Source organism: Vicugna pacos, chromosome 20, assembly GCF_048564905.1.
Source record: "Vicugna pacos chromosome 20, VicPac4, whole genome shotgun sequence".
Taxonomy (NCBI): Eukaryota; Metazoa; Chordata; class Mammalia; order Artiodactyla; family Camelidae; genus Vicugna; species Vicugna pacos.
Window position 1 is genome coordinate 1,998,552 of NC_133006.1, and position 14,659 is coordinate 2,013,210.

Here is a 14,659-nt window from a genome sequence, read left to right on the forward strand (position 1 = left end):
CTTTTACATACTGCATTTCATGTTCTTTACTAGAATGTTTCAACAGGGAGTTAATTAACTGAGTTAATTAACATTTAATAAATATGATCTTTGTTGAAAAGACAGTTATAGGCAGAATATAAGCTGTGAAGTCTTTAAAAATGGTTTCATTACTGAAATTTCATTTGGGGAGATACACGGTTTATCTTATATATTGCTCTCTTTTAAAGTAACAAAGAAACAAGACAGAAAAGGCAGAGGATGATTTCTGTTCTTCCTCTCGGCTTGCAGGTGCCCTCACCCCCAGTAGCATCAATCAGGACACCAGCACTGACACTGGCCGTGCTCAGAACTGCCTCAGCCCTGAAGACACTGCTGACAAATAGAAGGGGGCCACGCCCTGTTACAGCAGGTGCTCTCACTTTGTGGGTCCTTATGTAACTGCGTGGTGTTAATCAGGATCGCCCGTCCTACATTGTGTGATGCTGCTGCTTTGTCTCCTAGTTACTTGTTTCTCTAAGTATTCTTGTATTATTCTCCAATGCATAGTACTACACACCCAAAAATGCTTTTTTCAGATGAAAAAGAATGTGCATTTAAAATAATAACTCTGAAAAGGGGGGCAAAAGAGGCTATCCTTGTCCCGCTATTCAAAGATAATAATTAAGACGTTAACGTATATTTTCATCAGTGTGGATCACCTCTGTCATAAAAAACCAGAGAGCACTCTGTGACTGTTTACTGTGTGGACACCTCCATTTTCCATTTGGCTTTTTATATGTTTTTCTACAATATTCTATCTCCTCTGGCATGATTTTTGATGACCAGTATAGCATTCTGTCTTGTGGAGGCATTGTCAATTTTACTTCGGACTTAAATAAACTTTTAAATTCCAAGTATACTTAACTGAAATACTGAAAAGAGAACTGTGGTGGTACAGGAAGGCCCTACCTCCCTTCCCCTTATTTCCGAAGAGTAAAAACTGTTGAAAATTTGATATATATATTTCATGACCTTTATGCCTATGACATACATATATACACACATATGAGAATTCCATGTATACGTGTGTGTATATATGCTTTATTTAAAATGAGACCATACTATATGTTTTTCTGCAGCTCGCTTTAATCACTCAGGTGTATATCATAGACGTCCTCCCACTCCAGACTCACCCGGTCCTTTCAGATAGAGTGGAGGGGTCTCCTGATTTGCGGGTGTGGTCTCTTTCCCACGCACAGCTTTGGTGAGAGAATGCTGTGGACAAGGCCCTGGACCACGGCGAAACGCTGGCTCCCTCATTGCTCGCAGCTCGTCGTGATTTACCGCATCATTGTCTTGATGGTGGACAGTTAAATTTTCTCCATTTTCCACTGTCAGAAAGGATATTTGACTGGCATCCTTCTTGTACAGACATTCCTGTGATCTTTTATGAGTATTCCCTTAGTTAAGGCTTCTGGAAATTTAGTCCCTGGATGTGACATTTACATTCATCACAGACTCCATTCAAGTAAGTCTAGAAATTCCTTCCATAGGGGAATGAAAAGATGCACAATTACTTATGTAACCAATTCTCTATTGCTGGATATGATTTCACTTCAGTTTTTCTTCCCACCATTGTAAACAGTGCTGTGTAAATGCCCTGATGGGTACATCTTTTTGGACCTAATTTGTTTTTTCCTAAAGGAAACGATTCCTAGAAGTGGTGTTGAGTCATTGTGTACGTACGTTTTTCAGAGTTTACATATCCATTGACATGTCGTCCTCTGAAAATGTCGCTCATGGTTTCTTCTCCCACAGATGGACACTAGATAGAATATCTTTTAAAAATATTTGCCAATATGATGAGCAAAAGTGCTTTTTCATTGTTTTAGTTTGCATTTGATGACCAGTGAGGTATTGAGCATTTTTCACTCATTAGCCATTTGACTTTTTTAAAATGAATGATTCCTTTTATCCTTTGCACACATTTAAGTGGGGGAGCTTCTTGTTGGTTTGTGACAGCTCTTTGTATGTTATGAACATTAACTTCTTGTCTTCAACAACATGTATCACAGAGCTTTTTCTTGTCATTTCTTTCCTTTCATTTTGTTTAGGAGGATTTTTATTTTGGTAGTGTCTCAAAATATTCTTATGATAATAAATGTATTCCTTATGTGTTTTATCTTTGAAATTATTCTTAAAAATAATTTCTTATACTGGAATAAATCTCCTCTGTAGGTTTTTTTTAATCTCTAAGATGGAGATGATAATAGTACTTGTTAATGTAAGGGTAAGTTGAGTTAATAAGAGCAAAGTGTTGTATTTGCTGTTATTAGTACTTTTTTATATTTACATCACTGTCTGTAAATTATCTTGTGGTCCTTATGAGAGGAATAGTATTTATTCTTTCTAGGTGTTTGTCTGATTGTCTCAGGACAATTACTGAAGTCATACTTTTCTCTTTGATTTGAAATCCCACCTTTACAAAATACTTGTGTACACTAGAGTCTCTTTTTGAGCTCATGGTTCCCTTCTGTCAATCTGCCTTTCTTACTCCAGCACCATAACTTACATATTGTAAAAATTTATTTAATAATTGGCAGTCTGAATTTTTTTCATTCTTTTCTTCCATCCCAAATTTTCTTGTCTAGTATTATGATTTTATTATTCCTGAAGAATTCCAAAATATTTTGTTCAAGTTAAAAAAAATCAGATTGGAGTTGTCATGGGAGTTTTCAGTAAGTTTTGAATTATTCTGATGAGAACTTACATCTTTACAAAACTGCTTTCCTCCATGCAATTTGTTGATGTCTCTACATTCTCACCTCTTACTTTACCCCTCAGTACAGCCCTGAAGTTTCTCCATTTAGAACATGGGCATTATTTTTTAACTTATTCCAGATTATTGTTTATGTTTTTGTCAATTTTGTAAGTGAAAATTTTTTGCTATTATATTTTTAAACACTTAAAACTGAAATTTAGAAAGGAAGATTCGGTTTGTAAATACTCACTTTGTATTTTGTCATTTAAAATTGTAAGTATTAAGTAGTTGTTCCAGAATCCTTTCTTTTTTGTTTTTAAAAATTTGTGTCGAAGATTCCCAAATGTTCATAGCTAAGTAGTATAGGTGGGGAGACAGATGGAGAGAGGTAGTGTGGCTCATGTACAAACTGTGAGCAGTTTCATGGCTGCCTTTAGGCTGGAGAAACCACAGAAGAGCCCAGGTTAGACAAGGAATGGCTTTGTATGCACTTGAAAGCCAGCTTTCCTGCCTGTATGGTGAAGCCTGGTGGGCGTGGCAGGTAGATGATCAAGGTCTGATCAAGGTCATTTGCTGCACAGAGCGCTGTGTCTGTGAGAAATGGTGACCATTGCCATGGCAAATGTTTGGTGCCAGGAACAATGCAGGGGAGCTGGGGAGCCTGTGTTAAGGATTTTCCAGTCCTGGGAGTGGGAAGATAAGACTCTGCATTCAGATCTGAGTTTGAATTAATCCTCTTTAGTTTACTGGACCTCTGACTTTTGTCAAGTTATGCATCCTGTTTGAACTCCTGCTTTGTTGTCTCTCAAAACAGAAGAATTACAGCCTGCTGCTAGAGTGTTTGATCAGGGTAAATGATTTGTGTCTATAAGATGCCACGTACAGTCACAAGCTCAGTGAGCAATGAGCTGTCCCCTCTTCTCCTGCAACTCAGTGCTCGATAAGTCATCAGCAGAAAGCGAGTCCCTAATTTGTATGTGGTGCAAGGAAGAACAAAACTAACGTCTTGCCTTTCCCTGGCAGTATTCTTAGTTCTTTGCTTCATGTACCTCTTTCCTCCTTCACTCTCCCCTTTCACCTCCTCCACCAAGAGCCTGAGACTCTCTCAGAACACTAGATTCAAATTATTTAAATGGTGGCTCATTCCCATGAAATGACAGTGACTTAAAAATACTGTACACATCCCAGAATTCATTGTATTTGATTTACACACACACACACGTGCACACACACACACACACACATCAGGCTACCTCCCATTTGCTGAGGGAGAAGGGCCACTTTTTCTGAGTTTTCAATTACTCAGCGTGAGAGCAGTCTCTTAAGCAGAATTTCACCTGGCTTCGTGCATGGTTTTTTAAATTGGATTTCTGCTTTTTGTCCATAAAAATATTCTCCTATTAGAAGACAGGAAGTGGAGACATAGATATTCTGCTGAGATATTGGTGTTATCATATTTGAGTTTTAATGGACATAAGGCGGCATAGAGTCATACATTAGTATGGGTGAGAATCCATGATGATGTAACTTAGACAAGAATCTGGGTCTCCTGCCATCGTGTCCATGCGGGTGAAGAGGCAACTGGGTGGGGGATGGCAGGGAACCTTCTTGCTTGAGTTCCAGGTTCTTGTTAGTTTTCATTGCTCAGCTGCCTTTAGTTTATGTCCATGAGGCCTCTCATGGGAAGGTCACTATATCCTGAGAGACTGAGTTACTAATCAGCAGAAAGCTCTGGACCCACTCATATTTTCCAGAGTTTTTCTGCTGACCTGCTGACACTTTATATAAATGAGACCTAACAAACTACTGGATATAAAATCCTTATTGTTATCATTTGCCCTCGAGTTCCATAGGAATGTGGTGCTGTCTCAGGCTGTCTAAGGCTAGATCTGAACAAAGATAGGGTGATAGGCTCTGCTGCTGGACCCTCCCCAGTCAAATGGGATTTCCACCTTAGTTTTTAGAATCAGGCAGATTAGTTCAAATCTTGTCTTTACCAGTTATTAGCTTTGTGACCTTGGGGAAATAACTACTTTTTTGGTTCCAATTTTCTTTATCTGTAAATAAGTTCAGTATTTATTTTAGGGTTTTTGTTTTAGAATTGAATGTGCTAATTCCCTAATTTATTCCTAAAATACTGATCACATGGTTCTATGCTGGTGCCTTAGTAGTTGATTGCTAAGGGACTCAACAGTGAGAATGGGGGTGGAGCCCCCTGGATCATACAGCTTATATTCCAGGATATGCTTGTAAAAGACAAGATTGCAGTGGATTTTTAGTAAATGTCCATTCCTTTCCTAATCCCCATTGATTGTGTATATATCTTTATACTAATATATGAACAATTTTTTGCAGTTTAAATCTCTTTGTAGTATTTAAAGAATGTAGCTATAACAAAAATACGTGAAATAAAATGACTTGACTTTTATTTTCCTTTCAATAAGCAAAACAAAATAAAATAGAAAAGAAAAGAAAAAGTATTGAAGGAGTAGAAATAATTTTATTTCCGTGGAATCAACTCCCTATGTTAGGTTTTTCCATTGTGTTGTTCAAAATCATATAAAATTGACAGGTTGTGACTTCAGTGTTGATAGCTAGGTGAGTATAGTTTCTTTTTGTGGTTGTCTTTGATGAATTATTTGCACTAGATCATAAATGATGTGCATGTTACATATTGGAAATGAGGAAACATTGGAGACATACTACCTCCAATGCAGTCATTTTGTTACTGAGTCCAAACTCGTTCTGCTCGCCACATGACAGGCCAATAAACAGGGAGATGAGGTGTTGGAGCAAGGAATAGTGACTTCACTTGCAATGCTGGCAGACCCAGAAGACGGCAGACTGATGTCCTGGAGAACTATCTTCCCCAAGTAAGAATTCAGTCTCCTTTTATACTAAAAAGGGGCGGGGTTGTGGTTGGTTGTTGCATACTTCTTGCTTTATGAATTGTTTGTCCTTTGAATCCGCTGTTCTTGCAGCTGTCCATGTGGATCAAATCATGGTACCCCTGTAAAACCTCCAAAAAAACAAAGGCTATTCTCTATTATGCAACTTGCCATCTCTACAGAAGTGCAGATGAGCTAACATTTTTAAAGATCAGGGCCAGGAGAATAGGCTTTCCTGCAGATTTCAGGCTAAAGGCAACTTTCTTTTTCAAATGGTGCAGAGCTACCAAGTCTGAGCCTAGGAAACAGGGCACAGGTTTAAACTCAAAGGAACAGATTTAACATAGGGTAAAAACTGTACATTTTATTACAATTCCGTTTCCAGCTTCATAGATAATATTAGTAAGAAATACGAGCAATTTTGTATTTTTGCTTCTTAATAACCGATAAGTGTACCAACTATATTTTGTGAGCAGGGATGCTGTGCAGGCATTGGGGTGACAGCAAACTCTTGTAGGGGGTGGCCGACCCTGCAACATCTCTGATGCCCCGTGAGTGTTGGTGAGGGTCCCCGTAGCCAGGGGCTCTCTTCAGGAACCAGCATATGGGCATTGACCTCTGGAGACCTCTTTTTCGGCTGCAGGAATTTTTTTCAGATGTTGAGATTGAAAAATCACTCCAGCTGGGAATAATTAGGGAAAAAAACAAAAGGAAAAGGGTTTGGAGTAGAGTAGAAGAGTAGGACATAAGATCACGGAGCCTGAGTGCTTGGCAGCGGGGCCTCGGGAGAGAGGGGAGCAGAGGTGGGGAGGGGCCTGGCTCCAGAACCAGCTCCTGTAATTGCCCCCGCACGCAAGCCACATAGCTTTAAATTGGCCTGGGCCACCTCTCTGGGCTGGATATCACCCTGGGCAGAACCGTGGTATCTGTAAAGTAAAATGACTTCACAACTATTGCACAGAGCTGCAGGTGTAAGAGAGCCTAAGCCTGTCTCAGAGTGCAGGGGACAAGCGGAAAGGAATGGCAAAATTTCCACTGACAATTGAAATTTTGTTAAATAGCCTGCTACAGTTGTTTGCATCACTTGAATGAATGCAGGCATATTTCTGTGGGCATTTATAGGTTCACTGAACCCCACCAGCCCCTCTTGCCCCCATCGGAGATGGGCTTTCTCAAGCACAGTGCCCCTCCTGCTTGGGTGGAAAACGCTGCTGGTCCTTGCCTGGGGCCGGGATGCTGCAGGGCACTGAATCCCCGAGGCACGGCCTGTGAGACACGACAGGAACATCTCTGCTCTTGACTGGGTGCCTCCGTTTCCCCTGCAGTGTAAAAATGCCGATGACTGAGTTAGAAGCATGCTTCCAAGCTGTCCATGTCCTTGGCATCCAGAAGCGGAGCCTGGAAGCTTTCGAATTTATCCAGAATGCGGTTTACATTCACCTTCAGCAGGTGAGTGTATGTCCTTACACAAGTGGAGGAATTACTGCAGTTTTCCTGGAACTTTCTCACTACAAGTCCATTTGATTTTTCTGTGCTAGGATTCAGTATGGCCTGCTAAAAACTCTGGAGTGAGATCTTGAAACCCTGATGAAGAGCATTATTTATTTCATTTCTCTATATGATACTCTTTTACTTTTAAAATTCAGAATTTTTGGTTGTTTCAAAAATTTTTGGGGGGGTTGGAGAATCATGTTTGCTCTTACCATCTTTGCAACCTGTTGCTTTGTGCCTCTCACCTGTCTTCTGTCACTTGTGAGGCGGTTCCATTTGTGACCCTGTCCGGGTTGTTCATGTTATAAAACATAAAGCCTGTAAAAGTACAGTCCCTTTTCCTCCGAAGACATTCCACAAATACTCCTTTAAACTGGGTGTGGTTTTAAGAAGACAGAATCTTTAGAACATGTCCTTGCAGGTTGCTAGTGCAAAATCCCAAAATCAATAGTCTAGCTCAACATCTAAAATCTTTCTAATTTACCTTGGAATTGTATGGATAATTGAAGCAGTTTGCTAAGAACTCAGACCAGGTTTAGAATACAGGCTGGTGTAGCTCAGCAGGTCCTCCCAAGCTGATGCTCTGCCAGAGGGCGGGGCCGAGGGGAGAGGGCGGGGCCGAGGGGAGAGGGCGGGTCCTGCCCTCCCTGAGGTGACAATTTCATGGCAAAGACTTTCACCTGGTGAAGAACTTGGAGTTTCTTCTAAGAAGAGTGGGTCTGAAAAGAGTCCAAAAAGCGCGGGAGTGACAAAGTCCCATTTGTCTCAAGTAGGGGAGAGTGGCTGTGGGGCCACGTAGGAGACTCATGTGTCCAGGTGGGCAGTGTTGGTGGCTTCCACTTGAGCGGTGGGACGGTCAGTGTTTAAAAGCGAACATATTGAAGGCATGTTTAGATGGTAAAAAGGAAAGGATGAAGGCTGTCTGTGAATGTAGGATGGAGTAAGGCCCAGGTTTCTGGGTGGATTAATGAGGTAAATGATGGTCCTTCTGTGCTCTGAGGAGGGAAAGCTGCAGAGGGAGTTCTGCGGAAATCTGATGAGTTCAGCTGTGGGTAAAGTGAAAGGTTGTTAGATGTGTGGTCTGGGAGCTCAGGTGAGAGCCAGTAGTGAGTAGGGGGAGGTGAGAGGGACTTTCAAATAATTTTGTATTGTGAACATACAAATAAGTATGAGTAATGACACATTTAACACCTCTATATTCTGGATTTAAAGCCCAGTAACATTTTGCTATACTGACTGCAGAGGTTCTTAATATTTTTTAATAGAAATAAGTAGAAACAAAATAGTGGAGTTAGTGAGCATCTTAGAGTAGATGTGTGTCCTTGTATGTATTTTTATACCTCATCTGTTTATAACCATAATCTACAAAAAGTTATCTTGCTTAGCATAAGAGTTAAACACAGGGACGTGACACACATTGTTGGGGGTTGAAGCTGATCTTCTCGGGCAAATTATGGACCCTCTCTTTGCCTTAGTTGCATCGTCTGTGACTGCCCCAGGGCCCCTCATCACAGCTGATTTCCTAGAGTAGATGTTGGGAGGGAGGCTGCTGAAGGGAGTAAGAGGTGGCAACTGCTAGGGATATTGAAGAGAGACAAAAACAGATTAAAGCCGATAAACTGAGTACAAATACCCTCTAAATAGAAGGAATCCCGCAGTGTTTTGAGCCGCTTATCATAAGGGAAAGAAAATCACGTGGATCCAAAGCTCTTGAGCATATGAATATTGTGGGTGGGAGGGTGTCATTATAAAAGTGTTGAGAAAAGGCCTCTTTGTTTTCCTTGACATTACCAGTAAGGATGGGGAGCAGAAGCGAAACCCTCTGCTTCACAGTTGAAGGTGCTGTTTTGTGCGAAACTGACCAAAGTTTGGAAACCAGTCATCAGCGATGCTGGCAAATGAAGAGGCTTCTGGATTGGGTGGGGCACTTGCTGTGACTTCCAGGTGACCTGCTGGCTGGGGACTGTGTGGCGGGCAGTAGTTTTGCAGGGTAGCCTGGGCATAATCCCTGGCTCTGATGCTGCTGGTCTGATTAACAGACCTGGGCGCACACTGTCCTAATGGGGCAGCTCGGGATGTGGCCCTGCCGTGCTGAGAGCGAGAAGAGGGCTCCCCTGAGGAGGTGTCCCTGCGGAGAGTGGAAATGTACTCCTGCAGGGGAGGAAGAGCCTCTGAGCAGCGGGCCGGATGCACAGGCAAGACCAGCATGAGCACTGATGTTTCCGGGAGCCGGAAGTCATACAGTGGCCCAAACGGCCTTGTTCCTGAGAGACTGGAGGGAATAGATGCTGAAAAGGCAGGCTAGGGTCAGACCATGTGGTGGGTTATGAGTGACAGGAGAGGATTGTTCAGGCAGGCATGAGACAACCCTGTGGGCGTCCCAGCTGGGGCGTCACGCCGAAGGGAAGAGCAGAGTTATAGACTTTGCCACTTATTAGCTGTGTGACTTTAAGCAATATCACCCCACCTCTCTCTATATATATCTTCATCTGTAAAGTGACACAGTGACAAGGTCGTGTCATCAGAAGTATTAGCTTAGCTCTGATCCTCTTTGTCGACTCCTGTCAGTGCTTCCCTGCAAGGTTCTGCAATGGCTGCTTTTACTCTGAGACAGGAGGGCGTAGAGGGACACTGTAATACCCGAGGGCAGGAAGGGGTTGCTTTAAAAGCAGACATGTAACAGCCTGCAGCTGCAGACCTGCAGGCAGTTTGGTTGACGGTCCTTGAGAGGACTTTGGAGGCCTTAGCGTCGTCTTAAGTCTTGTTTCCCCTTGGGGACCGGATTTGCCTTTGGGGATTGATGTTGAAGATTTGAGCTTCTGCAAAGCTGTTTTCAGAGATGGGTATATACGTAAAATATCATATAAAATAAAATGATTTATTTAACGAGTGCGAATTTGTAGCTGTTAGGAACAGCTCTGTTGGCCTGGTCTCCACGGGGGACACCAAGGGTCAGCAGAGCGTGCAGGAGGGCAGGCAGCCTGCAGTGCTTCTGCGGGGTGTTCTCCCCAGCAGGGCGCTCTGCTGAGTTGAGTCTTCTCTGAGTTTGGTTGCCAGAGGAGCAGACAGCAAATTAATGAGTTCTAGAGGGATTGTATAATGACAGGAAGAAATAGGAACCCGGAGATTTTCCGGACTAAAACACGCTTTGGTTCCTGATTCAGTGTGTTCCATTACAGAATTGATGAGTTGTGTCTATTCTGGAACGTCATTGAAATAAACGTTCAGCCTATATGTTAAGGGCTTTGTTTTATTTGGCTGGAGGACTCGAGCCGGGATGACAGCCTCTCAGATCACTCTGAGGGACTGCTCCCAAGAGGTAGGGGAGGAGCTAGGATATATAGAAGCTTACAACAAAGACCAGGTAATTGGAACAATAAAACATTGCTTGTTATCTAAAGAAAACCAGATATCTCAAGTTCAAGTATTTACTGCTTTTCTATGTATGGTGAGAAGCAAACATTTGGGTCATTGAATTCATTCCTTTGGCAATCCCCTGGCTATCTAGGGCCAGTATCCTGTCCTTTCTTACTCTGAGTCTGCTCAGAGGGCACCACTGTGAGTGGCTGAGAGGCCGGGCTGTAGGCATGTACTCGCTGGGGGTTGGCAGCAGCCGCTGATGATTCGGATTCAGCATTCTTTGTTTACTGTCATGGTTGCAGTATTTTCATGCACATTGTAGTATTTTCATTCACAGTGCTCCCACTTGGTCCTAAATTCGACCAATATTTTGAGAGAAATTTCATGACCAATTTTGTCCCACGGTGCTAGGATGGCTCATTCCTAGTTCAGGTGAAGAATCTTCTGAGTTGCCATTCAAGGTGTTAGTTTTTTTTGTCAGGCCCTGTTGATACTAAAAGTTCTCTGGATCACCTGTCTTACTAGTCTATTATGATACAGAAAGTGTTTACCCATCTTTGCTCATTCCCATACCTAGAATCACACTATTATATTTATTTTATTCAGGGTTATAAATTTTATCTGTTTCTTCAAGATGTTTAGCCATCATCAATCTTGTGGGCCTAGTTACACATTGGGAATTGTAACAGACAACAATTTTATAAAATAGACAGGATATAAGTAATACAGCTAGTAACGTTAATAAAGTCACGATTAAGAATTTAATAGTCGAGAAGTTGTATTTTTGGGTTAAAATTTTGCTTGTGTTTCTGAGTTTGATCCTATGAGAAAGTTCATATTTATGGTCAGGGTCAGAGCAGGTATTAATTGGCCAGTTGAAATCTCCCACCTTGTAAGATCAACAGTGGCCTAAACAGAACTATAAATTCTTTTTAGAATAACGTTTCTGAGGGCTATCTAGTTAGAGCCTTGGAGTAGGGAAACCCACCAAGGTAACACAGAAGTACTAGACATAGGTAATTTATCATAAACTTAACAAGTGGAGTAGTTCATAATCAAAGGTTGGAGAAATTATCAAAGTAATTGGTATACAGTCCTGGTCCGGTGTCTTGGGTCAGCTGTCTAGCTCAGATGTCATCTTCTTCTCATCCTGGTCTGGTAGCTTTTTCTCCATTTGGGCATTGTTTTCAGGGGAGCAGCACTCGATAGGCCAGTGCAGTGCAGGGGATGTTTCAGATAGGAAATGAATCGGAGACTCCGTTTCCTTCAGCTTTGGTGTGTATGGTCTGGTAAAGAGTACCTGAAAAAGGGTCCTTCCATTCAGGTTGGAGACAGTTCTTTAAGTCATGCCTGTTGCAGTATGTATAACCCCTGGCTGCAGGTCATGGGGCATTGGAACTTTACCCAAGGATAGATTTCTGAGCTTCAGAAACAAACCTAGAGTATCTTTTTCATAATTCAATTAAACCGTACAGTAATGTGACATAACAGCAAGGAATGATCTGGGAAGTGTCTTAGTAAATATGGACCTCAATTAACAAAACTAGAATTTAATATCCACTAAAATATAATTTATTTTCTCTCTTAAGTTACCCTCAGTTTTCTCAAATATAGCCAAATCAAGATTAATTTTTTACAACTTAAGTCTGATTATTTGATCATATAGGCTTTTTTAAATTGGCTGTGTTGGAAGTTTTAATACGGAGTCTCAGGGTAGAATGTTAAGGTTTGCTAAGGCCAAGAAAGCCACGTCAAGGCTTTTCATGGGTTTCTGCCTTACAGATTTAGGTAAATTCTTTTCTCTTTAAAATCCTTAAAATATCTTTATACTCCTATATCTGTTAGGAGATGATCTCCCTAATTTGTTTGATAGAGCCACTGGGGACCTAAGTGTTTTTAGTCTATTGAGGGATCAGATAGAGAGAAAAGATAAGTGTTCCAAGTGTGATTACATAGGTATAATTTATCAAATTGCTGTGAACCATAACTAGCTTAAGGAGAAGAGATTCTTTACGTCTGGGAAACAGGTTAAAAGCCAGTAGTATTTCAAACAATATCAAAAATTATAACCATATTCAGCAGGTTAACCAGTCCCATGTAACTAATTCTTTTAATGAGAGTTTTCATTAGAACTTTAAAATTTCTAACCCAGTTTAGTTCAGTGCTGTAGTTTGAAATTTATTAGAAATCAGTAAATCTCCTTGAAGAGAAAGCATTTTGCAAAACCATCAGAAGAAAACAATTAACTGTCTATAAATGACAAAAATTTAAAAGCATGGTTAAACACCGTTACACTATAATCAATAAAGAAACCTGTTCACTATACCCATAATTATCACTGGTAACATTTCAGATATGCCAGAATTTTAGGGAGTCCATGTAATTTCTACAATACCTATATTAATAATATTTCTCATTCAATATAACCTTAGAAGTTTTATGATTCATTTGACAATTCCATGTTATTTAAAATGCCAAATGAAACTTTATAGTTAAAAATCTCTCTTTGGGATGTTTCAGGGGCCTTCTGTAGCATCCCAAACTTAACTGGAGATTAAAAGAATTTTAATTAATTAAATTAATTTTTATTTAATTAATTAGAATTTTATATTTGGGGAGCTTTGTGAAAGATTTCAGAACACTTGATCAGATAAACATATAGATCACTGTAAAGTAGTACTAATTCATTAACAAGAAAATATGTCAAATGTAAAGGCAGAACAGATCAGCTAAGTGGTATAAGAAGTTTTACAATCTGTTACTGAAGGTGGATTAATATTTTAAGAAAATTTTTTCCTCTTAACAGAGAGAAAACCAAATCTAATCTTGTTCCAGCTAACTTCTAAGATTCCTTTACGTTGCCCAATTTGTTTCTAAACTTAGCCAATTCTGACCATGTACAAAACTCTTCCCTCAGGGTTCCTTTTCCACAAGCCTTCCACAGCTTTCTATACTTATATTAGTGTGTCCCTTATTTTGTCTTCCATTCAGAGGTAACCAGCTTCAGGAGAAAGTCACTATTTTTCATTAACAAAGTATTATTCCATTCTTACATCTTCCTTTACGCATTTATATTACTTTCCTAGGATACTGAGATCATTCCCTTACTAATAGAGACTATTTCAGTGTGGCACCAACCATTTATTAATATTTCTATATACCTTTAGTTTCACTGTAAGAGGAAGTCAAATGTTAAGTAATTCGTATTTCAATGTTATTTTATCTGAAAATGGCATAGCTATTTAATAAAATCTTGTCATTTAACTTAATTTAGCACACCACTAGAATTTAAAGATACCAAACACTTAGAGATTATCTTAAACATACATTTTAAAAATATATTTTAAATATTTACCCAAAGCTCTCATCTCATTTGCATTTAATTTAATTAAAATTTTACCACAGCACATTACTTTTATTTTTTTTTTGACAAATCTGCAACAGATATAACAGGATCTTATTTGACTTTCATTAAACCTAGGTACAGTAAAGGTATTATACATAATATTGATGACTTTAAAGATGTCTATATTAATTAGAACATACTTAAACTAAACAATATCAAATATTATCTTAATATTGAATATTTTCCATTTCACATGACGCTGAAAGTCAATTTGTTCAGTTGTTATTTTAAAAATACTTAATGTTTAAGCTCTTATATTTTTACGTCAATTAAGCAGAGCTCTATGACTTTGAATTTTTTTTCTTTAGCAGTAGAAATATCTCACTTCTATAATGTGTACACAGGCTTATAATCAGATAAAAGCTAGAGATCTCATAGCTTCACTTTAAAACTTACTTATAAGATAGGTATAATAATAGTTGGAGTAAGCTGAATTTGCTTGCTCAAATCACTAAGGCTTACTATTTATGAAACAGACAGTTAAAATTTCTTCACAAAGGCTGAAGGACCCTTCAGAGTTCTGAGTTCTAATATGCCAAAAATTTCTTGGCCTTAAGGTTTATTTCGTTGAGCTAATTAGACTCAGTCCTAGGTCACTGTTTGTTGTATTTATATTTCTGATGTGCAAGACAAAGACACTGTCTTCCAGGTCCCCAGAGAACTGCTCTCTCACCCATGCCGTATTTTATCTCCTTAAATGGCATTTTTGTATCAGTGAGAAGAGCTGTAAACAAAGAATTCCATGTTTTAAAACATTAAGGCTTACTTAAATATGTCTTCCAAAACTTGCAT

At 39.8% G+C, this 14,659-nt stretch overlaps 1 protein-coding gene across 1 annotated transcript in view; it reads left to right on the forward strand.

The window, feature by feature from the left end:
* Positions 1-14,659, forward strand: part of LOC140687534 (uncharacterized) — a 92,151-nt gene that overhangs the window by 30,300 nt on the left and 47,192 nt on the right. Inside the window, exons 11-13 of the mRNA XM_072944650.1 lie at positions 271-391; positions 5,486-5,595; positions 6,936-7,059. The gene's annotated coding sequence lies outside the window, so the exon portion shown is untranslated. The remainder of the gene's footprint in view (positions 1-270; positions 392-5,485; positions 5,596-6,935; positions 7,060-14,659) is intronic.